The sequence below is a fragment of the Lycium barbarum genome, chromosome 12 (genome assembly GCF_019175385.1).
Source record: "Lycium barbarum isolate Lr01 chromosome 12, ASM1917538v2, whole genome shotgun sequence".
NCBI lineage: Eukaryota > Viridiplantae > Streptophyta > Magnoliopsida > Solanales > Solanaceae > Lycium > Lycium barbarum.
Genome location: NC_083348.1, coordinates 7471795 through 7497378, shown reverse-complemented (window position 1 = coordinate 7497378; position 25584 = coordinate 7471795).

Genomic DNA, 25584 nt, shown 5'->3' with positions numbered 1-25584 from the left:
CCAAGCGAGTATGTATGTAATAAGAGTCAGTGGGTTCGTTCGGCTCCGAATATGGGGTCGGGTGCCCATCACACCCTAGCAGGATTAGGGTGTGACAATTTGCCACCAGAGATTCGTCAGGCTCCAGCTGATAATTTCTTGAATCTTAGACAGGGGAGCATGAGTGTTCGGGAGTATAGTCTTCATTTTAATTCATTGGCTAGGTATGCCTCAGCTGTTGTAGCTGATATGTAGATCGTATGTATTAGTTTGTGAGCGGATTAGGGCCACATTTGATTGATGACTGTATAACGGCTTCTCTTCAGATAGGTATGGATATTTCTTACATTCAGGCACATGCTCAGAAACTAGTGGAGCGCAAGCAGCAGCGGAGGGCCGAGCGTGAGCATGATATTAGTCAGAGTAAGAGAGCTAGATCAGGTTTTGTCAGTGAGTCCAGAGGCATCCAGAGGCAGCATTTCTCTAGGAGTTCAGCCTATTCAGTGGCTAGTGCGCCTTCACAGTTTCCAAGACCCAGGTTTAATAGACATACTCATTTTGAGCCAACCCGGAGTTCCAGGGCTTCCAGTTCCTAGTTTAAGTATGGTTCCAGTCAGATGAGGCCCTCTCTACCGCAATGTACCCAGTGTGGGAAGTTACATGTGGGGCCGTGTCGCTTGGGTTTAGATGTTTGTTATGCCTATGGTCGGCCAGGCCATATTATGCGAGATTGTCCCTTGAGAGGTGGTGGAGGTACAGCTAGATCTTCGACATCTGTACGCCCTCCTGGGCAGAGTTCTCATACACCGAGCGGTCCTCAGAACCGCATTTATGCATTAGCTGGTCGACAAGATCTTGAGTCTTTGCCTGATATTGTTACATGTATACTATCAGTATCTTCTCATGATGAATATGCATTGATAGATCCAGGTTTAACATTGTCGTGTGTTACTCCTTTTATAGCTGGCCAGTTTGGGGTGAAATCCGAGTCTATTAAACCTTTTGAGGTGTCTACACCCGTTGGTGATCCAGTAATAGCTAGACGGGTGTACCAGAATTGTGTGGTTATAGTTTGCAATTGTCATAATGTAGCGGATTTAATTGAGTTAGATATGGTAGATTTAGACGTCATTATTGGTATGGATTGGTTGGCCTCTTGTTATGCTAATGTTTATTGTAGAATGAAAATGGTTCAATTTCAGTTTCCAGGAGAGCCAGTTCTAGAGTGGAAGGGTAACGCAGCATCGCCGAGAGGTAGGTTTATTTCCTATCTCAAGGCAAGGAAGATGATTTCCAAGGGTTGTATCTATCATCTAAACTCGGTTCAGGATACAGAAGTAAAGCTACCGACTCTTCTGTCTGTTCTGGTGGTTAATGAGTTTCTATATGTATTCCCGGGCGAGCTTCCAGGTCTTCCACCAAAGCGATAAATTTACTTTGCTATCAATATTCTACTACATATTAAGCCAATATCTATTCCTCCTTATAGAATGGCACCAACTGAGTTGAGGGAGCTGAAGGAGAAATTGAAGGACTTTCTTGAGAAAGGCTTTAGTAGGCCTAATACATCGCCATGGGGAGCACCTGTGTTGTTTGTAAGAAACAAATATGGCTCGTTACGGATGTTTATCGGTTACAGGTAGCAGAATAAGGTGATGATAAAGAATAAGTACCCGCTTTTGAGAATTGACAATTTATTTGACCAGTTGTAAGGTGCCAGATTTTTTTCAAAGATAGATCTAAGAGCAGGGTACCATCAAGTTAAGTTCAAAAAGAAGGATACTCCTAAGACAGCTTTCAGGACCAGATATGGCCATTTTGAGTTTCAAGTGATGTCATTCGGCTTGACTAATGCCCCAGCAGTATTTATGGATTTGATGAATCATGTATTAGACCTTTCTTGGATCATTTTTTTTATTGTATTCATTGACGATATTCTAGTCTACTCTAGATCAAAGGCTGAACATGCGGATCATTTGCGTGAAGTACTCAGAGTTCTTCAGGATCGGAAGTTATATGTGAAGTTCTCTAACTATTACTTCTGGTTGAACTCTGTGGCTTTTTTGGGGCATATTATATCAGAAGAGGGTAGCAGGGTTGATACACAGAAGATTGAAGCCACGAAGAATTGGCCTAGACCCGTGACACCAACAGAGGTTCGTAGTTTTCTAGGCTTGGTAGGTTATTATAGAAGATTCATAGAGGGTTTTTTTTTTCTATTTCTACACCACTAACGAAGCTGACTCAAAAAGCAACTAAATTCTAGTGGACAGACGTTTGTGAGCGAAGTTTCCAAACATTGAATGATAGATTGATTTTAGCACCAGTCCTGACACTTCCAGAAGGATCTGAGGGTTATGTTGTTTATTGTGATGCTTCGAGTGTCCACTGGGTTGTGTACTGATGCAGCACGGTAAGGTTATTTTTTATGCTTCGAGATAGTTGAGGAAGCACGAGAAGAATTACCCAACACATGATTTGGAGTTAGCTACAGTAATTCATACGTTGAAAATGTGGAAGCATTACTTATATGGTGTGCATATGACATACATACCGATCATAAGAGTCTTCAATATATTTTCAAGCAGAAGGAGTTAAATTTGCGTCAGAGGCGATGGTTAGAACTGTTGAAAGATTACGATGCCGACATTCTATACCATCCAGGGATGGCGAACGTAGTAGCTGATACCCTTAGCCGCAGATCCATGGGCAGTCTATCTTATTTACGGCCAGAAAAGCGGGAATTAGATCATGAGCTTCATCAGTTAGCTAGCCTAAGAGTTCGATTGTTGGAATCATGCAATACAAGGTTTATTATTCAGGATTTGGCAATCTTATCTTTAGTAGCTAAGGTGAAGGAGCGCCAATACTAAGATCTCACGTTATTTTATTATAGAGATACAACCCCTCAGAAGAAAAAGTCACTATTTGAGATTTTTGCAGATGGATTTCTGAGATATCGAAGTAGACTGTGTGTTCCTAATGTTGCAGAATTACATAGTCAGATTTTAGGAGAGGCTCATTACTCCCATTATTCTGTTCATCTAGGGATGACGGAGATGTATCATGATATTAAGGAGGTTTATTAGTGGGACGGAATGAAGAAAGACATAGCAGAGTTTGTAGCCCAGTGTCCTATCTGTCAACATGTGAATACTAAGCATCAGAAGCCCGGTCAATTACTGCAGGCTATCGAGATTGAAACGGGGAAATGGGAACCAATTAATATGGATTTCATTACAGGCTTGCCCCGTTCCCAACATAAGTTTAATTCGATATGGGTGATTGTTGATAGACTTATAAAATCAACCAATTTTCTGCCCGTCAGGACTACCTGTTCAGCAGAAGGTTATGAGAGACTATATATTAAGGAGATAGTGCGACTTCATGGCATTCTGGTATCTATTATTTCGGATAGAGGTGCGCAGTTTACAGCTAGCTTCTGGAAATCTTTCCAGAAGGGTTCGGGGACTCAAGTAAATCTTATACGACATTTCATCCCCAGACAGACGGGCAGGCTGAGCGTACTATTCAGACCCTCAAGGATATGCTACGGCCATATGTGTTAGACTTCATAGGTAACTAGGATTATCATTTGCCGCTTATTGAGTTTGCGTATAATAATAGCTATCATTTCAGTATTCAAATGGCCCCATATGAAGCCTTATATGGACAGAAGTGTAGGTTGTCTATCGCATAGTTTGAAGTAGGGGAAACTAAGTTAGTAGAGCCAGAATTGATTCACCAAGCAGTGGAGAAGGTCAAGCTTATTCAGGATCGATTATTGGCAGTCCAGAGTCGCCAGAAGTCCTATGCGAACAATTGTCGATGAGACTTAGAATTCCAAGTTGATGACTGGATATTCTTAAAGGTATCACCTATGAAAGGAGTTAAGATTTGTCAAGAAGGGTAAGCTTAGCCCTCGGTACATTGGGCCTTACAGATATATGTAGAGTGGGCCAAGCGGCCTATGAGTTAGATCTACCTTCAGAGCTATAATCAATCTATTCGGTCTTCCATGTATCGATGCTTCATAACTGTATTAGAGATCCTTCAGGAGTCGTGTCCATTGATGATTTCAGGCTACCGAGCAGCTATTATATGAAGAGTTTCCCATTGCCATTTTAAATAGACAGGTTCGAAGATTGAGGATTAATGATGTAGCTTCAGTTAAAGTCCTTTGGAGGAACAGGAATATCGAGGAGATGACTTGGGAAGTAGAGGAAGATATGAGATCCAAGTGTCCGCATTTTTTTCCACTCCCAGAGGAGATCCAGATGGAGACACCATTAAGTTCAGGTGCATAGTGTTTCATTCCTTATGATTACTAGTTGTGTGAGGCCATTATTGTTATTGCTTGTTGTGGCCCTGTGTGGTGTTGTATATTTTAGGTTAGTGTAACAGGTTGGTAGTGGTGCAGTTACAGGGGAAACTCTGTCGAATATTTCTGAGGAAGGAGGAATGTTACACCTTGAAGTTTTATATATTAAGATTCGTCGTACGTTAGTTGTCTTAGTTTTGGACACCAGGATTACCTTCAATGTTATATGAGGTTGGAAATGCTCAACTTATGCTTATATGTGTTTAAATTCATGTTTGGTAAGTTACAGAAGGATTAGAGAATTAGTGAATCGAAGCGAAAAGGTTCGTCAAAAGTTGTTTCTGAAAAATATAGAATATGGACCGTATAAACGAGATATGGTCCAACTATATGGACCGTATTTAAGGATTTTAAAAAATTTCAGAGAAGGCAGTATTGGAGGTGGTATTATACGGCCAACTATACGGACCGTATAATTTTATATGGCCAGAAAGTTAGCCGTATAATGTTATATGGCCCAAGATACGGGCCACATTTTGTAATGTCGGTGAATTTTGCTGATTTTATATAATACGACCCCTCTTCATTTTAAGTCATTTTAAACATAACCCCAAGTTCAAGAAGACTCTAGAAACCTCTCCAAACATATTCAAACATTTCCCCAACCCTAAATCAAAGATCAAAGTGAAGATTAAAGTGCTTAGGGTTTCAAAGTGAGGTTAAAACTTGTCTTCTTCTTATAGAAGCTTTGGAGGATATTTTAAGGTGAGGTGATTTTGGAATTGGAGAGTTTTTGTGTTTTGAGGTAAGAATTCATTTTATTTCATGTTTATGATTTTATGTGATAAATATCTTAAGATTTGAAGAGAAGAAATTGGAGCAAAAGTTCAGATATGAATTTAATGATATTTTGAGTTGTAAACTTACTTGAGCCATGATTGTTAGCATGTTTTTTAGCATAATTTGGTTATGAGGAATAATAATAATGTTGAGGAAGTGTGGTATACAAGTGTAGATGGAGCTGCTCAATGGTATATTTTTAAATATGGAGAATATGAGGTTAAAGAAGATCCTATGGAGTTGTTGTGTAAATTGTTGGTTATGGACTTTGTGGTAATGAATAAGAAATAAGGCTGCCCATTTCACTTTAGAATCGAGTTATCATTAATATACATGATCTATAAGTGTCATCAAAGTCGTATATGTATTCTTGGTTATAGGAGTGACGCCTTAATGGTGATAAGCTTGTTGTCGGGTTACTTGGACGACTTGAGGTATGTTAAGGTTTTTCCTTTCTTTCTTTGTGGCATGATTCTTATCAACAAGACGTACACATAACGTTAATCCATAATGATTCTACTCTTAGAGTTAGGTATGATCCATTTGATTCATGTTCCATAATGTTATCTTTAGAAAGTCTTTCTTTAGATCCAGTGTGGTCTCTAGAGTTACTTGTACTCTTATCATGTTTTACATTGCATTGCATTTATATATACATATGCATATACAGACCTGTGACCCTTCAGGCGCTATATGCATGCATAATATGTGTGTGTGTGTCTGTGTGTGTGTATGTACGCACTACTACCTGATTAGCTAGCCATATGATGATTACGATGATAATGATCATCATCATTATCATCATGACGATGGGATGCCCACAGAGGCTTGACAGGCGTTATATATATATATATATATATATATATATATATATATATATATATATATATATATATATATATATATATATATATGTATGTATGACCTCATGCATGCATGCACAACATTTATATACATCATTGGTCTACAGAGGCAGGTCAGATATACAGATTGTATTCAGTACATCCTATATTCTTTTAGGTCTCTTTCTTATTACTCTCATGTCTTACATACTCAGTACATTGTTCGTACTGACATCCTTTTGTTTGTGGACGCTGTGTTCATGCCCGCAGGTAGATAAGGAGACGGATCAGACCTTTAGGCTGCCTTATCAGTGATTGTACAGGAGCACTCCACTTGGCCCGGAGTTGGGGTTTAGGTTGGTATGATTCTTTTGTGTACATATGGGCATGGAGGTGTCCTTCCCTGTCCTTATTATGTTATGCACTCCAGTAAAGGCTCATAGATAGATGTGTACAGTTAGACGTTCGATGAAATTCACGGTCTATATATTGTTATATCAGTATATGTTGATAGCCTTGTCGGCTGGTATATTTGAGTTTAGCATGATGACGCATATATATATCTTTTGGGTTATGTCCCCTTACAGCTTATGACATCTATCAGTTAGTAACATGGCCCACACTAGGATTTAGTTGTGCAAAGCATATAGTTTTTGTGGTGCTCAGTATCCGGGTGCCCGTCATGGCCCTCAGGTTGGGTCGTGACAGGATAGCCATGGATTTTATCATTGGTCTTCAAAAGACTTGGGCTTGATTCGATTTGGGTCATTGTTGATAAGTTGACTAAGTCTGCTCATTTTATACTGGTTCAGATTACCTACACTGCTCATAAATTGGCCCAAATTTATATCCGTGAGATTTTTTGGTTACATAAGGTCTATATTTCCATCATATATGATAGAGGCCCGCAGTTTACGTCCCGATTTTGGAGGACTTTACAGGCTGAGTTAGGTACCCGATTAGATCTCAGTACAGTTTTTCACCCTCAGATAGATAGGCAGTCTGAGCGGACAATTTAGGTTCTCAAGGATATGCTTTGAGCCTGTGTGATTGACTGGTGGTCATTGGGACCACTTCTTACCGTTGGCAGAGTTTGCTTATAATAATAATTAGCACTCGAGCATTGATACGGCTCCGTTGAGGCTCTTTATGGGAGAAGATGCAGGTCTCATATTGGATGGTTTGATGCATTTGAGGCAAAGCCACGGGGTACTGATCTTTTAAGATAGTTATTAGATAAGGTTAAGGTGATTCAGGATAAACTCTTAGCGCCTCAGAGCAGACATAAGGAATATGCGGACTGAAAGGTCCGAGATCTTTAGTTCAAGTTAAGGAGCATGTTTTGTTAAAGGTCTCACCCATGAAGGCTGTGATGAGATTTGGGAAGAAGGGCAAGCTCAATCCTAGGTTCATCGATCCGTTTGACATTCTTAGTCATGTGGGGGAGGTAGCCTATGAGTTGACTTTGCCTCCATGTTTGTTGGGTGTTCACCCGGTGTTTCATGTCTCTATGTTGAAGAAATATCATGATGACGATTCTTACATTATTCGTTGGGATTCAGTCTTATTGGATGAGAACTTGTCCTATGAGGAGGAGCCTATTGCTATCTTAGATAGAGAGGTTCGTAAGTTGAGTTCTGAGGAGATAGCATCAGTGAAGGTCCAGTGAAAGAATCGTCCAATTGAGGAAGCTACTTGGGAGATCGAGTCCGATATGCGTAATAAGTATCCCCAGTTTTTCACCCAGTCAGGTACCTTTCCTCTTATTTATTCCCTTGTCTATTCGAGGACGAATGATTGTTTAATTGGTATCTAATGTAACGACCCGCAAGGTCGTTATATGCATTTTGACCATTTTAACCCTACTAGTTCAATTTCAAGACTAGGAGGGAGTCTAGTAAAAACTTAAAGATATAGAATTCTAAAACGAAGGCATTTGATTGTATTTTGTGCGCTTGTTTAATAACTTATTTTATATCATTTGGGGGTTCACTTAGTAAATTAGACCTCCGTTGGGAATTTCCAGGCCACGGGTGAGTTCGTAGCGTGTTTTTACATATGTGTACATATCTAGTTTTTGCATGTGGGTCCTCGGATTGATGTCGGGATTTTAGGACAAACTTGGTGAAAAACCAGAGGATTCTGGTTCTGGTGCGATCGTCCCAGCGGGCATAGGGCTGCTGCTGTAGAGCCATTACAATTGGGCGCTGGGCGCCACCGCGAAAATTGGGATTTAGGGAGGAGTCCGACATAACGGGTGGCGGACCGCCATAGAGGGGCCGCTATGGCGAGTAGTGGCGATAAATGAACTCTATCGCAGCAGAGGTTCTGGCCGCTGCAGCGATCGACAAGAAGCAGAAACCCACTTTTATATTGCTAAGTATGAGCCATTAGTCATATAACTCCAAAAACAGTTTCCAAGAGGGAAAATGAGATTATTCTAAAGCTTCAGTGGATTCTTCTTTGAGGGTAAGTTCTAACTATCATCTTGTTCACTTCCATTCCTCCGTTAAGCTCTATGAATAGTTTAAGGTTCTTTAATGGTGGATGAAAGTCCTAGAACCCTAGAATCAGTAAACCATTGAATAAATTATGGATTGTTGATTATATTACTGCTCTATGATCTAGAAGTGTATGTTACCACTTTCTAGGATTGGAATTGCTTAATTATTGTGAGAATTATATATTAAGGTTTAGGGTTCCACCCAAAATGGAAATTTGTGCCTAAAATCTTATTTGAAAGGGTTAAATTGATTAGGAACCTATAAATTGGAGGATTATGATTCTTGGGACTGAGGGTAGGATAAATTCACCCTTAAATGCTGGTTTCGCCCATTCGAATGGTTGTGGTTAGTTTGGGGTACTCTTTCCCAATATTGAGTTCTATGTTGATTTCATGGTTTGTTGCTTACATAGCGTTATATTGCTAGACTTTGAGCATTCCGAGGCATTACGAAAGGGGAAAACTCTAGCGATGTAGCTTGCATTGTTCCAGTTCTGCATCCGAGGTAGGTTATGGTTTACTTGAGTTAGACTTTGATTAGGTGATCGTATATGTAGTTGAATTGATGAGAGAAAGCATGATTAGCTCTTAGGACATGATGTCGGTTTGGATATTCTTTAGGTTGGTATGATTGCTGATTATGTGGGCTTGTCACCATTACTTTATGCACTGAAATCTGAGGTGTAATTATTGTGATATGGGAAGGCAGGAGGTAACATATATACTTTTCTTGTTGATTGAGATGACCTATGCATTTATGTTGTTTTTGAGTTGATCTATCTGAGGATGGTTGTGACTTGGCATGGTGCCCTGTATTCCTTAACATTGATATTATTGACTGATCATATTTCATACTGAGTATTGAACTGGAAGTATATTGAGATTCATCATGTGATCAGATAATATATATATATATATTTGATAGGGGGTGAGGAGGTGGCATAGTTATTGGCTTGCAATCCGAGGTCAGCTCCAAAGCGAGTGGTAAATGGACACTATGGGTGCCTTGCAAGTCATGACTATTGTGCGAAAAATGCCTTTAGCATGTGTGTACGGTTGAGATACAATCATTGGTTGCATTGAATTGCATTGGGCTTATCTTATTCTTGTGACTGGTTGATGATTGTTGTTTAATTTATTTGGTTGTGTGTTGTAGTGCCTATCTACCTATTTTATTGATTTTACAAGTGTATGCATGATATTTATCTTAGTCGGCCTATGATATCTACCGGTACATAGTGTTTGTACTGATACTACCTTGTTACACCCCTTTTTGAGTGCAGATTGTGTGCCAGAGACTTCGTCCAGACCTCACATTTAGCCTGAGGCCATTTCCCATTCAGATCAGACGGTGAGCTCCTATCTATTCCATGTCGCCTGAAGATCTTTCCTTATTGATGTCTATTTTATTTCTAGACACTTATGCTATTTCAAATAGTTATTTATTCTTTAGACAGCTTATGTTTCAGAGTCCTTGTACGATGACGTACAGATCTTTGGGGTTTTAATAGTTTAGATTTCTGCACTTTTATTTTATTATGGCATGACTAGATAGTTTATGATTATCTCTACTGTTACTGATTTATAGTTGGTTAAATGAATGAGAATTTCGTTAAGGGCATGGTTTGCCCACTAGGGGGTTAGTGTGGGTGCCATCACGACGGGTTGGGTCGTAAAAAAAGTTGGTATCAGAGCCCTAGGTTCGTCGATCTCATTGTATAAGGACATGTCTAGTAGAGTCTTGCTGATCGGTACTGAGACGTTTGTACTTATCTTCGACAGGCTATTGGACACTAAGAAAATTCAAGTTCTTTCTTTCTTTCATGGTACTTGATTCCAATTTGTATCTAGATGATTCAAATTGATATCTCAATTTTTATTCTATTCTCTCACAGATGGTGAGGACTCGTGCGAGGGCAGCAATAGATGAGGTACCCAAGCAGGCCGCTGGGGCGGCAGCTCGTGGCAAAGGTCAGGCTAGAGAAGGTCGTCGAAGTAGAGGCTGATGAGCAGCACCAGCTAGGGGCAGTACTCCTGCAGCTAGTCAGGCTACGGCTAGATCCCCGTGCTTAGTTAGTTCCAGATGAGGCAACAGAGTTTGCAGCGGCACTAGCTCAGCCAGACGTTGTGGCCGCTCCAGTATTTACAGACGTTATGGGTCGAGTGTTGAACCTGTTGAACGGTTTGACTGAGGCAGGTATGTTACCAGCCGCTCCAGCTGGCCAGGGTGTAGATCAAGTAATCCGGCTCCAAACAGAGTTCGTGCTTCTAGGGCACAGCACGCTGCAGCTATGGCCCCACGTTTAGATGAGGCTCCAGGACTTGAGTTATTTCCTAGACCAGTGGTAGGTTCGGTGACGACCTGTGAGGAGCATGATTTGTTTTGGAGATTTACTAAGATGAAGACTGCAGTTTTCTGTGACACTAAAGTTGAGGATGATTATGAGTTCATTATTGACTGTCAGGAGAGGCTCCATAAGTGAGGGGCAGTTTATAAGCATGGTGTTGAGTTCGTGACCTTCTAGATCTTTGGTGATGCCTAGTTGTGGTGGAGGGATTATGTGGAGTGTAGACCAGCTGGGTTGCCTTCGTTGACTTGGACTCTGTTCTATTCAGTATTCTTGTAGAAGTACCATGTACTTTGATAGATAGGAGACGTGATGAGTTTAGTAACATTGAGCAAGGTAATTCGTCAGTTGTTGTTTATGAGGCCCGGTTCCATTCCTTATCCCATTATGCTCTCCAGCTATTACATACTAAGAAGGAGAGAGTTAGGAGATTTGTGAAAGGGTTGAACACTGCTCTTTAGTTGTCAACTCTTTAGTTTCTGGCTTCAGGTTCTTCTTTCTAAGAGGTGGTAGATCTTGTTAGGACTATCGAAGGCGTTAGGCAAGATGGTTATAACAAGTATACAGAGAAAAAGGCCCGCAATGGTGGTAGTTTCAGTGGTTCATTCTCCTAAGGACAGATTTCCCAGGTTTATTCGGGTCATCCTATTCAGTCAGCTATGCAGGTTTCTGTTGGACGCCCCTCAGAGGCCGGTCAATACTCTTCCAGTCAGCCAACGGGTTCACAGCCCCGATTTTCAGACCATGGTGGTTATTCGGCTTCATCTGTTTCAGTTTAGCGGGCCACGCTAAATCAGGGATTTTTAATTGTGGTGAGCAGAGGCACTTCAACAGGAATTGTGCCAAACTTAGACAGGGTGGCCACCGTGTTTAGTATCAGCCTCTTAGGGCTCCAGTTTCAGCAGCTAAAGGGGGAGGATCGTATGGTAAGGACCATGCTCAGACTGGGTGTGGTGGCCACACAGCTGGTAGAGGTGGCACCCAGCCCAGCAGAGGCGGATCACTGTCAGGCAGAGGTGGACATCAGCCCGATAGGGGCGGAGCTCAGCCAGGATAGGGTGATCGTGCAGGTTCGCAGGCTAATGTCGGACAGGTTCATTGCTATGCTTTTTCTGGCAGATCAGAGGCCAAGGGTTCAGATGCAGTCATTACATGTAACCTCTCAGTCTATCACCGAATGGCTTCTGTGTTATTTGATTCAGGTTTTACATTCTCTTATGTGTCTACATACTTCTCTATGGGTCTTGTTTTGTTCTGTGATTTTCTTGATGCCCTTATTCATGTATCTATCCTAGTTGGAGACCTAGAAACAATCATATCATCGAACAAATCACTCTGGCTAAGCCATAATACACTTTTTCTTCTTCCGAGCAACCCAACACTGAAAACACGGAGATCATTTATGTCACACCCCAACGAGGGGCATGACGGGCTCGACCCATAGGCCGGGAACCACCTAAATTAACAGTTACCTTGAACAACATATAACATAACTCCAAGAATACCTGCACGCAGAAAGGGCCCAACATAAAAATATCCGGTAATCCAACATATATGTGCATATGCGGACCAACAAGTTCGCTATAACGTCACGAGTATCATAGAGCCAGCAAGGCTACATAACTTGCTAACTACATACAAATGCCTATAGACTTGTATGGAATATAAACTGTAGGAAGGACGGGACAAGGCTTCTTCATACCTATGTGTGCAAATCAAAATATCATACCAAAAGACTATGGCTCTGGACCAAGTGGAGCGCACTGACTGCAGCTGAGAGAAAATCCTACTACGCTAGGCTGCTTGCCTGACTACCTGATCCTGCGGGCATGAGCGCAGCGTCCACAAGAAGGGACGTCAGCACGAATAATGTACTGAGTATGTAAGGCATGAAAAACAACATAATATAGATATGAAAGGTAACATGGAATAAAAGAGATAACCTATACATCCGGATGCCTCATAAGGCGGATGTCATGCATGCTTAGCTTTTAAAAAAAACTTTTTCATACATACGTATATATATATATATATATATATATATATATATATATATATATATATATATATATATATATATATATATATATATATATAATATTATTATCATAACGTACCTGACTTTTTCAGGACTCGGTGTGTAACGTAACCGGCCCTTTCGGGACTCGGTCTGTAACGTACCCCGCCCTTTCGAAACTCGGTGTGTAATACAAACTGATCATTGATTGCACAATAGGTGCCATACCCGGCCGACTATAGCGCGGCTCGGTGTGAGAAAATACATACATACATATATATATATATATATATATATATATATATATATATATATATATATATATATATATATATACAAAGCATGCATGAGAGCCAAATAAAAGCTATAAATACATCGGATTGACGTAAGGTCGGTAACCTCCGATTTATATTATGGAACAATTATTATCGCTTTATCTCACCTTGAAGGAACAATTATTATAAGGTGAGATCAACAACAATGAATAAAATCGAGAAAATCATGAAATAACTCAATAATCTCATAAGAGCATTAAAATCGTAAGCTTTGGAATTTCTAGAATTAGAATCATCATCATCATCATGTTCATCATAAAAACATCTCATCTTTAGCTTCATAAGAAGCTTTTAAGAATCATGAACTTCCAACTTTTGGAAGTAAGGATATTATGGAAAACATGTATGGGTTTTGGAAGTAAGGATATTATGGAAAACATGTATGGGTTCATAAGAAAAGAATCATGCCTTTGGAAAGAAAGGGACTAGCCTTAGCATACCTTTCGATCTCCTTTGCCACTCAACGTTTATCCTTCCAAGCTCGTAAATCTACATATAAACCATTCATACTATGGTTAGGCTCAATGTCATACGCTCATCTTAAGCCTTCGATTTAATTCCGTTGAGAATCTGCCGAAATTCGGGTAGCATCTCCCTTGTTTATACTACATCCCAAAGACCACTAAGGGTCATCAAACATCCTAACAACAACAACAATAAACAATGGCAACAACTACAATATAATCCAATATAACCCTCTTCGATTACTTTAAGAATTATATCGAGCGGCAAGCTCGTTTAACGAATAACAAATGTCATTCAACCCTAACTCTCCTTTTATAATTCCGTCCACACCCTTCATAACAATACGCATATATTTACCATATCATATTAAGCTCAAAATATCCTTAAATGTATTCCAAAACAATCTATACTCCTACGCCTCGTCCTTTACTTTCTATTCGTAGATTTCATATATATTCTTATCCATTTTTCCAACTAACACGTGATAATCCCAATAACCGTAGTGATCATATATATTCATGTTATAATCCACAATTTACAACTATTAGAAGTCATATCTAAACATTTGAAAAGCTGCTACAAGACAGTGGCTTAACTTAACTTATTTCGACGTAGTCTTGCGGTGTTTAGCCTCAAACAACTTTATCAACATCAATTTTAAACTAGCACATGACCAAAGAATCACGGCTGGATAAGTTCAACTTCACCCTCAATCACTAGACAACACCGTAGGTTTGCTACTCTCGTAGTTTCTAACTTTCTTGATAGAAAGGTGGGTTGTTTCCACTTGATTTGGGTTGATATTTAGTGGGTGGAAGTTTGGAAAAATATTCTAGAGGGTTGGGAAATATTTTAGAGATGTTGGATGAAAAATAAGGGTAAACCCTTTTTCTAGAGTTCTAAAGTCGGTTATTGTAGCACACATTTCTGCTCTATCAGCCTACCTTGTAACATCCATAATTTTATATTCCGATATCGTATCGACGAGCGGTTTGTTGTGTTGGAAACTAGACTCGACGAACATAACTTTAGGCTTTTGAAACACCTTAAAACTTCTAATATACTAGGAGATATACCCCTCCAAAGCTGACTAAAAATCTGCCCAACCAACATTTTTTTCCAAATTTTTCGACAAATTTATTTTCTTCGATTTGCTTGGTCTCGGAACCTTTAGGAACTTGCTTGACACTTGTTAAGAGTATTCATTAACCTTATAAGGGTTCCATGACCTCTCCGAGCTTACTTTGGTTTACTTACGACGCAAACGAAGCGAAATTTTTTCAAGGTGTAACAATTTAACTCTCTATACCATCTTTCCCATTTCTCAACAAACCTTCAGAATAAATGAGTCGTAACCACAATCCCACACAACTAAAACTTCAAGCTATAGCTAGATCTAAACTTGGTCACGCGTCCGAATCAGGATGACACATCCCGTACCATACCAAGCCACGTCATAATGAAACCGCTCGCATAAGAATTTAAGCACAAGTTTCCACCCTCCGCGGGTGATTGAGATAAAGACACTCAGATACCAATTGGAATCGACTAGATATCAATTCGAATGAAGTAGCATGAAGGAAAGAAAGAATTGGAGGTTTCCTAAATGCCCTATAGTCTCTCGCAGATAGGTACGGAGCTCATCATACTGATCCGTAAGACTACTAGACATCCTCTTTTACTTATAGACCGGATAACCTAGGGCTCTGATACCAACTTGTCACGATCCAAAATCGCTAAGTCACGCGGGCACCTAGCATTCCCCACCTGGGTAGGCAAACCCTTTCCCAAATCATCAATTCAACCACAATAAAGTGCATAAGACAGCAGTAATAGAAATTTGAATCATAATAACCATAAGTGCGGAATAAAAATACAACCCCCAAGGAACTGTTCTGACTCGTACAAGAGCAACTAAGTGAATGTCTAGAAAATACAAGTATCAAATGCTAAAATGACTGTCTGAATGAAGGAAAATAAAGACAGGATAGATGAGCCTCCGGGTAGTGACTCACTAGATGCTCTCCCTGGATAATCGCAAGCCAAGCCACAGAATCAGTCTCGAGGAATGGAAGTGGAACTTGTCTCAAAGTCTACACCCCGAAAAGGAGTGTGACAAGGTAGCATCAGTACAAACAACACGTACCGAGTAGGCATCGTAGGTCAATAATAGTTAGTGAACATATATAGGGGAAGAGGCTGAAGAATAGACATGCTTTCAATTAGAATATAAGGCATACACCCATATTCAAGAATAACAATTCCAGAATCAAAATATCCAAGAAGCCCTCAGTGAGTTATATCAGATCAATCCTATATTGAAGCTTCTAAACTCAAGTCCTGCAAAGTTTTCCACAATTTCTCAGAATAATCAAAACACTAGTACCACCGACAATATTACCTAAAACCTCAAGTTTTATCCTAAGAGAAAGTCTTTACTCCTTGAATCCATCCTTTTTCAAATATATCCTAATCAGGCCCAAGACGATCTCAAATCGAGAACCAAACAAGAAATCAATGTTTACAAACACCGAACAAGTTCTCATGATCTCTCAAGAACAAAGTCACCTACAAGTTGAAGAACCTGATCTAGACAAAAGATTTAGTCTAAGTTCTTTATATTGTTGTGAGTCTTCGTTCGTTTGTGCTTAAATTGTAAACCTACTCTTCTGTGTTAAAAAGTTGCTTGTAGGTATTTTGAAAAGTCTTAAAGTGTACTTTCTAGAAGTGTGTCTCCATAAGCTTTTGAGTGGTACACTAGGCTAGAGTTAGTTTAGGTGTATTAATGGTCCCTGGCTAGAGTTAGTCAAGTGGAGTTTGGTTGCATTTGGGGTATTGCAAGTGGTGAGGGACTATGAGGGTTAATTCTTAGGTTACAAAAGAGTCATTGTAAGGGTGACGGGTTATAGGAGTTAATTCCTAGCTTACAATCGATTGTAATCTGAAGTTGCTCGTGTAGTGGAGTTGAAACCCTATAGGGTTAGGTCATAGTTTTTAATCCCTTGAGAAGGAGTTTTCCACAGTAACATCTTGTGTCCTTTACATACTACATTGCATAAGGGAACTAGTACACAATCAGGTCCCTCCATACTATGTTTGGTGGACGCATAGCCAATAATAGTTGATATCAGAGCAGGTGCTTTCTAAAAGGTTAACACCTAGAAAGAATCTATAAAATGGTAGCCCCACCAAAAATGGAAGAAGGACAGTCTTTCACAAGGCAACCCAGATTTAATGGAAAATATTATGAGTGGTGGAAGAGAGGAATGCACGACTTCATTATGGCCGAAGATTCAGTGCTTTAGGCTATCATCTGTGATAGTCCCTATATCCTAGCTCACACAAGCGAAGACGGTAAAAAGACCACTGCCAAAATAAGAAAAGAATACAATGAAACTGACAAGAAGAAAGTGGAGAAGAACTATAAAGCCAAGAAGATTCTTGTGTGTGGAATAGGACGGGATGAGTGCAATCGAGTCTCAGCTTATTCATCAGCAAAAGAGATCTAGGAAGCTCTCCAAACGATCATGAATGAACAACTCAGGTAAAAAACTCTGAGAATGCTCACCACTGAGCATGAGATGTTCAAGATGAAAGAGAGTGAATCCATTCATGAGATGCACACCAGATTCACCTTCATAATTAATGAGCTTCACTCTCTCGGAGAAGTCATCACAACTACCAAGCTCGCAAGAAAAATGCTTGGTGTATTACCTGACTCCTAGGATAGCAAGGTAAATGCTATCTCCGAAGCCAAAGATCTAGATAGGTTGACTGTCGATGAGCTTATTGGAAACATCAAGACGTATGATATGAAGATGACCATGAAGAAGGCAGAACACAATGAGGTGAAGAAGGTGAAGAGCCTGGCCTTCAAAGCTGCAAAGGGATAGTCCAGTGCTGATGACTCCGAAATGTCTTATCTCACACAGAGGTTTCATAAGATGATAAAGAAAAATGGCATGTTCCCCTAAACAGGAAACCCCAGCAAAAACTATACTTCTGTCACAAGTGTGGAAACCTAGTCATTTCATGAAGGATTGTCCTCAAAACAGGCAGGATAATTATGACAAAACTGCCAAGAGGAACCAGGTCCCCGACAAGAGTTTCAGAAGGAAAGAGGCTGCTGATGAGATTGTGAAGCAAGCACTTGCAACCTGGGGAGACTCCTTAAGTGAGTCTGAGGATGAAAATGACAAAGGGGACTTGTCCATGATGGAAATTGTGCGTGATAACAAAAGAAAGGAGGAACATGTGTTTGAGACAAACCAACAAAATATCTTGTTTGAATGTCAAGTGAGAAAAAAGATGGAAATCTCATCCAAAAGAAGAGGAGTAGCAAGTGAGACTTCCTTAGAGCTTGAAGCTGAACTAAAGAAAGTAAAATCAAGTCTTACTGCTGAAATTGAGAAGAACAAACTGCTAAGAAAATATATGGAAAGGTCTAAGTTCGACCTTGATAAAACTCTCAAGTGGACTTGGTCTTCTGATAGAATTTCCTCCAAAAACGATAAAAATGGAAATGGCAGAAGAGGACTTCGCTTTGAGAAGGAGAAGATGCCCTATAATATCTACAGCAAACATGTTCCCACAACTAAAGAATAGCCATTTCCTCCTTGTGGGCAAACAAGTCGTCACCAATAGTCCTACAAGATAAAGGTTGACTTTGTTCAAAAGAATGTCAAGAAGAGAACCAGATTGAAAGGAGCAGGTCCACAAAAGAAAGGATATTTGAAGAAGAGAAGGAATGTGATTCATGTATAGGATAAAAGGAGTTTGATTCACCGCTTCTATAAGTACAGAGGACCCAAGCTGGTTCGAGTTCCCAAATACAATCAGTAGCATCGCTTAACAGGATGGGAGATAGAAGGAGCAGTCAACATAAACTGATGATCTGTGATACCTCCAAGGTGCAACATGGTTAAGAAGTCTCCCCTCAAAGCCCTTATAGTAGGATGTGTGTGGTGTGATGATAAAAGGAAGGATCTGTGATGAACAATGCTGTAGAAAGGCATAACTCAAAAAGGCTACAATAAGTGTAAAGGAACACTGCTGACAAGTGTTTTTGGCTATATCTGACTCACTTCTGTACCATTACAGGTATACATTCATGGAAGGATCAGGAGAATTCAAGCATAAGCAATTCTACACAAGTCACAGTGATGGCCTGATACTTCAAAAATTCTGATCAGAAACTAGGTCTCTATATCTCAGGGCAGTAATTCTTTTAGTCCTCATAACTGTATTTGGATAGCGAAAATTTCCAGATATGTCATGTGTCGTTTTCTCTTCCAAGAAATTTCAAAAGAGTGTTCGTGCCAAATCGTCACTTCCTTCTTGCACAAAATAGTTGTTCCCTCTTACAACAAAATAGTTGTTCCCTCTTACACCTATCCTAAAGTACCACCTCTGTATCCTTAAAATACATTTCCCCTCATCCTTCTCTCTCTTCACTTTCCCAATTCTTTGAACTTCAGGACTTCATTTGTACATCTTTCTTGTACAATACTCGCCTAAACTATTCACATTTCTGTCCTATCACCAAGTGCTTATCAAACATCACCAATCCTCGTCAAGCCTGAGCAAATGAAGTCCAAATCATCACCCTCAAGGTACTCCACTTTCTCTGATCATGGCATAAATGAAGCAACTTCAGCCTTCCTTATACTCGTTCCTTCAAAACCCAACAAGCATAGAACGACTAGGAAATTTGCATCATGTCGGCTATCTTTGGTCAAAAGAAAGCATATGATCATAGGGGTGGCAAGAATGGAAAATCAGTGAAAACAAAAAGGGGAAAGTATGATGCCGGAAGGCAATGGGCTAAGAAAAGGAAATTGAGGTCACTCGGTAGTGATTTAACTGGATCCGATGACTGAAGCTCTCGTTGTACCACAGAGATGCTGAGTGTTGAAGACTCTGAAGAGGAAGAGAAGACACCTTTGATACGAAAAAATTCAAAGAAAGAAATGGTGAGTGAAAATAAGCATTTGCTTGACCCAAAGTTAGAAGGTGATCTGAGTGAAAATGTGGGTCTTCAAACCCAAGAAGAGGAGAGAAAAGAGGAACCCAGTGCCCTATCGTTACTCAAGAATAGAAAGATGAGTACAATGAGAGACCAGGTTCCTCCAAGAGGATAAGTAGTGAAGTAGAAGGAAGAAAGAATAAATAGAACCTACAAAAACAAAAGGTTCTCTTTGGAAGAGTCTTTGATATCATGAAAGAGGAGTCTGTTATGAAAGATTTGATGGAATTGGTGGAGTTCCAGAAGTGGATCCATCTCTTTACTCAACCACCACCATGTGTATATGAAGCCGAAGTGATTGAATTTTGTGAGAATTTACTCTGTATAAATGATAATGCTCTGGCCCTAACAGTGAATCTGAGATAGTTTGTGTGTACTAAGTTGATACTTGGGGAAATATTGGGAGTAAAGACAGCGGGACTGAGAGTTATAGAAGACAAAAGATCTCCAGACTTCAAAAAGGTCATCGTCAAAGTTGCAAAGTCAGCAGCAAAAGCTAGTCTCTGTAACAATGAGCTTAAGCCTGAACATCAACTAGTCTTTGAGTTTGTCAGCAAAGTGATTTTGCCAAGGATGGAGGGACGAACTACCATCATAGTGACAGACCTGGTTCTGATGTAAGCCTTGACATCTTTTGAACCAATCAACTTGTTGGTCATCATGATCGAGAGAATGAGTAAGGTAGCACGAATCATGCAAGGAGGACTTGGTATCCCTTATGGATTTTTCTTAATGAAAGTCCTTGCGCACTTTAATGTAAGAACTGGTAGAGCCTCCTTGGGAACTAAGGACCATGTGTTCTCTCTAGCTACCTTGAAGAAGTGTGAGTTTGTGCCACAGGGACCAGGTGCTGATAGTCCATCCACCCTCTTACTTCTAATTGAAGCCCAAGAAGCGGCAAATGCAGAGATCAAACAGATCAGGGAGGAAAATGCCCTTCTGAAAGCCCAACTGGCTGAGCGACTGAAAGAATCGGGTTCTGGTCGAGAAGCAGAAGAAGAAGTTGAGAAACTATAGGAAGAGAGGGATCAGTTAAGAACTTAAGTGGACGCACTCAGAGATGAGATGATGAAGGATCGCGAAGTCCATAGAAATTAACCTACACTTGTTCAGCCCCTTCAAATCTCTAAACTATCCAGAAAATCCTTCCTAACCTCCATCATTTTTGCATAAAATTGAAGTCACCTTTTCCTGAATTTTGGCAGATTTGCAGTTTAACTATCATTTATCTATACTGAATTGATTACTATCTGCATTATACTGATCTATCTATTGGCATATTGATGTGTTCCTGTGCATTATGGCTAGCTTGCTTTCCTCTATCTTACTCATGATTATGCTGTCCCTGTGGCTCTGAGTAAACATATATGAACTTCTTGTTGCCTGTGCTTTAATCTTTTTTATGATGCCAAAAAGGGGAAGATATAATTGTGTAGTTAAAAATGAACTAAACTGAACATGCGATGATTAAGGGGGAAGACATGTTGAATAAATGATTGTGATGCTGTCAATTCACAACTGTGAGAAGATGTGCTGAACAAGGGGGAAGAACTGGAAGATTGATATGTGATGATATGATGTCAATTCACAACTGTGGGAAAATGTGCTGAGCAAGGAGGAAGAACTGGAAGACTGATTTGTGATGATATTGTGGCAATTTTTGTCTTCCAGTTGAAAATGGTATTATGTTGCTAACATGTTGCAGGTGCCTTGACAATGATGGTCTGCTTCATTATGGGAACAAGTGGGAAGTTGGTTCTCAGGGGGAACATAGTCTATGAGTTTGTCAACATCAAAAAGGGTGAAATTGATAAGTCCAAATGCCTTTTGTTTTGATGATTGTCAAACTATTTCAGAACCAGATAGAGACTTGGTATGTAACCTGCTCTCTGTGCACCTTGCACCATCAGTAGAGAACAAATGTAAAGCCAAGCCACTTGTTGCACACAAGTACAGTGGTGAGTTGGTCCATGCTTTAGGTCAAAGTGAATGAGTGGTCTCTATCCATCCCACTTGCTCCCACTATATATACAATATGATGGCAATATATTGAGTAGACTTGAAAAGCTAATCTAAATCGTGCAAAGCTGTCGACACAATTTCTCAAGATCTCTCAAGAACAAAGTTACCTACCAGTTGAATAACCTGATCCAGATACAAGATTTAGTCTAAGTTCTTTATATTGTTGCGAGTCTTTGTTCATTTGTCCTTAAATTGTAAACTTACTCTTCTGTGTTAAGAAGCTTCTTGTAGGTGTTTTGAAAAGTCTCAAAGTGTACTTGCTGGAAGTGTGTTTCCACAAGCTTTTGAGTGGTACACTAGGCTAGAGTTAGTCTAGGTGTATTAGTGGTCCTTGGCTAGAGTTAGTCAAGTGGAGTTTGGTTGCAATCAGAGTAGTATTACAAGTGGTGAGGGACTACGAGGGTTAGTTCCTAGGTTAAAAAGAGTCATTGTAAGGGTAAGGGGTTATGGGAGTTAATTCCTAGCTTCAATCGATTGTAATCTGAAGTTACTCGTGTAGTGGAGTTGAAATCCTACTGGGGTAGGTCATGATTTTTAATCCCTTGAGCAAGGAGTTTTCTATAGTAGCATCCTGTGTCCTTTACATACTGCATTACATAAAGGAATTGGTACATAACCAGGTCCCTCCATACTGTGTTTGGTGTACACATACACAATAACACTTATCGTCTTCTTTCGTACTTTACATTATCGATGACTCATCGTTTGACTCACTTCTGAGTAATTGTCCTAACTAGGAAAACTGAATTACTTACCTGGACTGGGATACGAATTACTTACCTGGACTGGGATACGAATTACTTATATGGATTGGGATTTGAATTTCTTACCAGACTGAATTACTGGCATATTCTGTCTTAACGACTTAACTTTGCTCATTTGATCGGATTTACATCGTCTTGTCTTTTTTAGCGAATACTGCGATCTCTTGATCGATTTTACCTCACTTTGTCTTTTTTGAGCTAATACTGCCATCTCCTGACCGGTTTTACATCACTTTGTTGTCTTGATTATATCTGATAGCTTGTATGCATGGCCTTTTTGGCAATTTGAATGAATGTCCCTCTCGGTACGTTCGTATGAATGGCCGTCTAGGAATGTTTGTATGAATGGCCCTCTTGGCATGTTTGTATGAGCGACCCTCTCGGCATGTTTGTATGAATGTCTCTCTAGGAATATTTGTATGGATGGCCCTCTAGGCATATTTGTATGAATAGCCCTCTCGGCGGAAGGAAGATAAACGTGCAATGGCCCTCACTGCAGCAGGAAGGTAAACGTGCAACGGCCCTCGCGGCAGCAAGAAAGTAGATATGCAATGTCCCTCATGAAAATGTAATGACAGATATGGCCTGTTCGGCTAGATCGTCTTTCTTTCATCCTTTATGTCGGCTATGACCCTCGTGGTCACATGTACGGTTCATTCTTGTTGCGACCCTTTTGGCCAAATGTTTGCCTTTGTGGCAATTTTAGTCATTTTGTAGCCCTTGTGGCTTAATATTTTTCCCTCGTGGAATTTTTCATCATTTCATAGCCCTCTTGACTGGTATTCGCCTTTATGGTATTTTCGTCCTTTTATAGCCCTTGTGTCCAAATATTCGCCCTTTTGGCATTTTTTCATCTCTTTATAGCCCTCGTGGCTAAATATTCGCCCTTTTGGCATTTTAAATCTTTTATCTATCTCGTGCTCTGCTCTCTGTTGCTATCTAGGCCTTTTTTTGGCGAACCATTCCGTGCACATAAAATAAAGTTAGAAAAAGGGATCGTCCTCCCGACGTCCTGGAGACCTACATCAGAAATAAATTAGTTTTTTCCTATTTTAAGTTGAACCGTGTTGCTGGCGCCTTGCAGCTTTGGCTTTCTGGATCTGGGGCTCTTCGGCCTTGGTATCGAAAGATGAATTTTATTATGTGAAAAAATCATTTTTACGAAAAATGTATTGATGCCTATTTATGATAAAATAAATTCACTATTTTAGATTTAGGGAAAAAGGTTCAAAACACACTCAAACTATGGCCAAAGTTGCCATAACACACCTGAACTTAACGGGGGTCCTATGACCCCCTGTACTTATTTTTTGTGTATTTTGTACGCTTTTATATGGTGACCTGTACAAGCGATTGTATCTACTCTCTTTGAGCGCGTAAGATTCCATATAAAAGTGTAAATAATACATAAAAAATAAGTTCAGGGGGGTCATAGGACCCCAGCAAAGTTCAGGTGTGTTATGGCAACTTTGGCAAAATCTGGTCAACAAATTACTGTTCATCTTCTTCATAGAGAACTCGACTGAAATTTGATCCTAATGCACTTCAAATCTCAACCAAATATCACCAAATTTCATATTCGAATTCTTCTCGACGTTCCGGTTCTTTTGATATATCACCCACTCGAAATGGAGCTCATTTGCGACAACCCGAAAATTCGAGTTCGAAGCTTCAAGGTTTGTTCATGGCAGTCATGGAGTCGTTCAGTTCTTCTTCACGTTCCAGACGTCTTCTAAGCTCGATTTCAGCTTCAAACAATCAGCAACGAAGAATTTTATTCATCAAATCCGAAATTTGAAGACCCAGATCTGAAAGCTTCAAGTCGAAACTCAACGTCCCTAATGGAGTTTTTGTTTACTGGTTCTACTATCTTAATCCACTATGATTAATCATGTTTTCAATGTCGACAATGTCACAAATCCTATATAATATCGAAAAAGACCCGTTTGATTTGGTCGTTACAATGGAGTTTTTTTGGGTTTGAAATTTTGGCAAGTGGAGAAATGAAAAATACCCAATTGAAGAATAATTAAATCTTTTAAACTCAACACAAAGGAAAGCAAAAAGGCAAAAATTCTTGAACAGTCACAAACTCAACACAAAAGGCACAAAGCAAAAGGCATGATAATTGAAAGACAAATTAGCTCTAACGACTGTAAAACAATTTGGTCACTATAAGTGCACTTATAACGACCGGATTCATCTCCCTTCGTTAAGAAGTGGTCGCTAAATATCAAATTTCCTGTAGTGGAGTGCGTGCATACACTCAAACAAGTTTGGGTGACTTTGTCCATTTGAAAGCGTAGATAATACACAAAAAATAAGTTCAGGGGGGTCATAGGACCCCCGCAAAGTTTAGGTGTGTTATGGCAACTTTGGCCATAGTTTAAGTGTGTTTTGAACACTTTTCCCTTAGGTTTATAAGGGTTAAATGTCATGACATGTGTTTTCGAACGAGGGGAATCCCCTTTTCAGAGACCGAGGTCTTCGCTTTCTTATGCAGAATTTTTGAGACCTTTTCTCAAAAATTCTGCCCCAATTTAAATCTTGACCAACGAACTCTAGCTGAATCTTCTTCATCAAGGAAATTTTGAGGTCCCCTTAAAATTTCTGCCCCAGCTTCCAGTACGGTGATATGCGAGAAATTTTGAGATCTTTCTCAAAACGTCTGCCCCACTTTGAAACTCTGGGTTGGCTGACTCTTGGTAATGAGCTATCGGGCATAGAGAAATCTTAATGTTCCTTGCGGTATCTCAATCTCTAAGGCTTCCTAGGGGTTTCTTGGTTTTTTCTTTTGGTGCGAGCAAGCTCAAAGAGCACCTACATATCCTGTCACAGCAGGAATCAAGTTGAACGTAGTTCGGAATAAAAGTCAATGAGTTTTTGATTTTGCTAATAATGCGACCGGGTCCCAAATGGACCGCCTACGTATTCCACTATGGGGAAGTCAGGTCATTGCGTAGTTCATATTACAAAGTTGTTTTGTTTTTCCCATGTATTACAAATAGTTACAAGCAAAAAGGAATAGCTAATACAGGCAAGAATAAAATAACGATTACAAGCAAGAAGTACTATTACAGACTGAAAATCTTGTCTTCATGCATAGTAACGCTTGATTGCGTC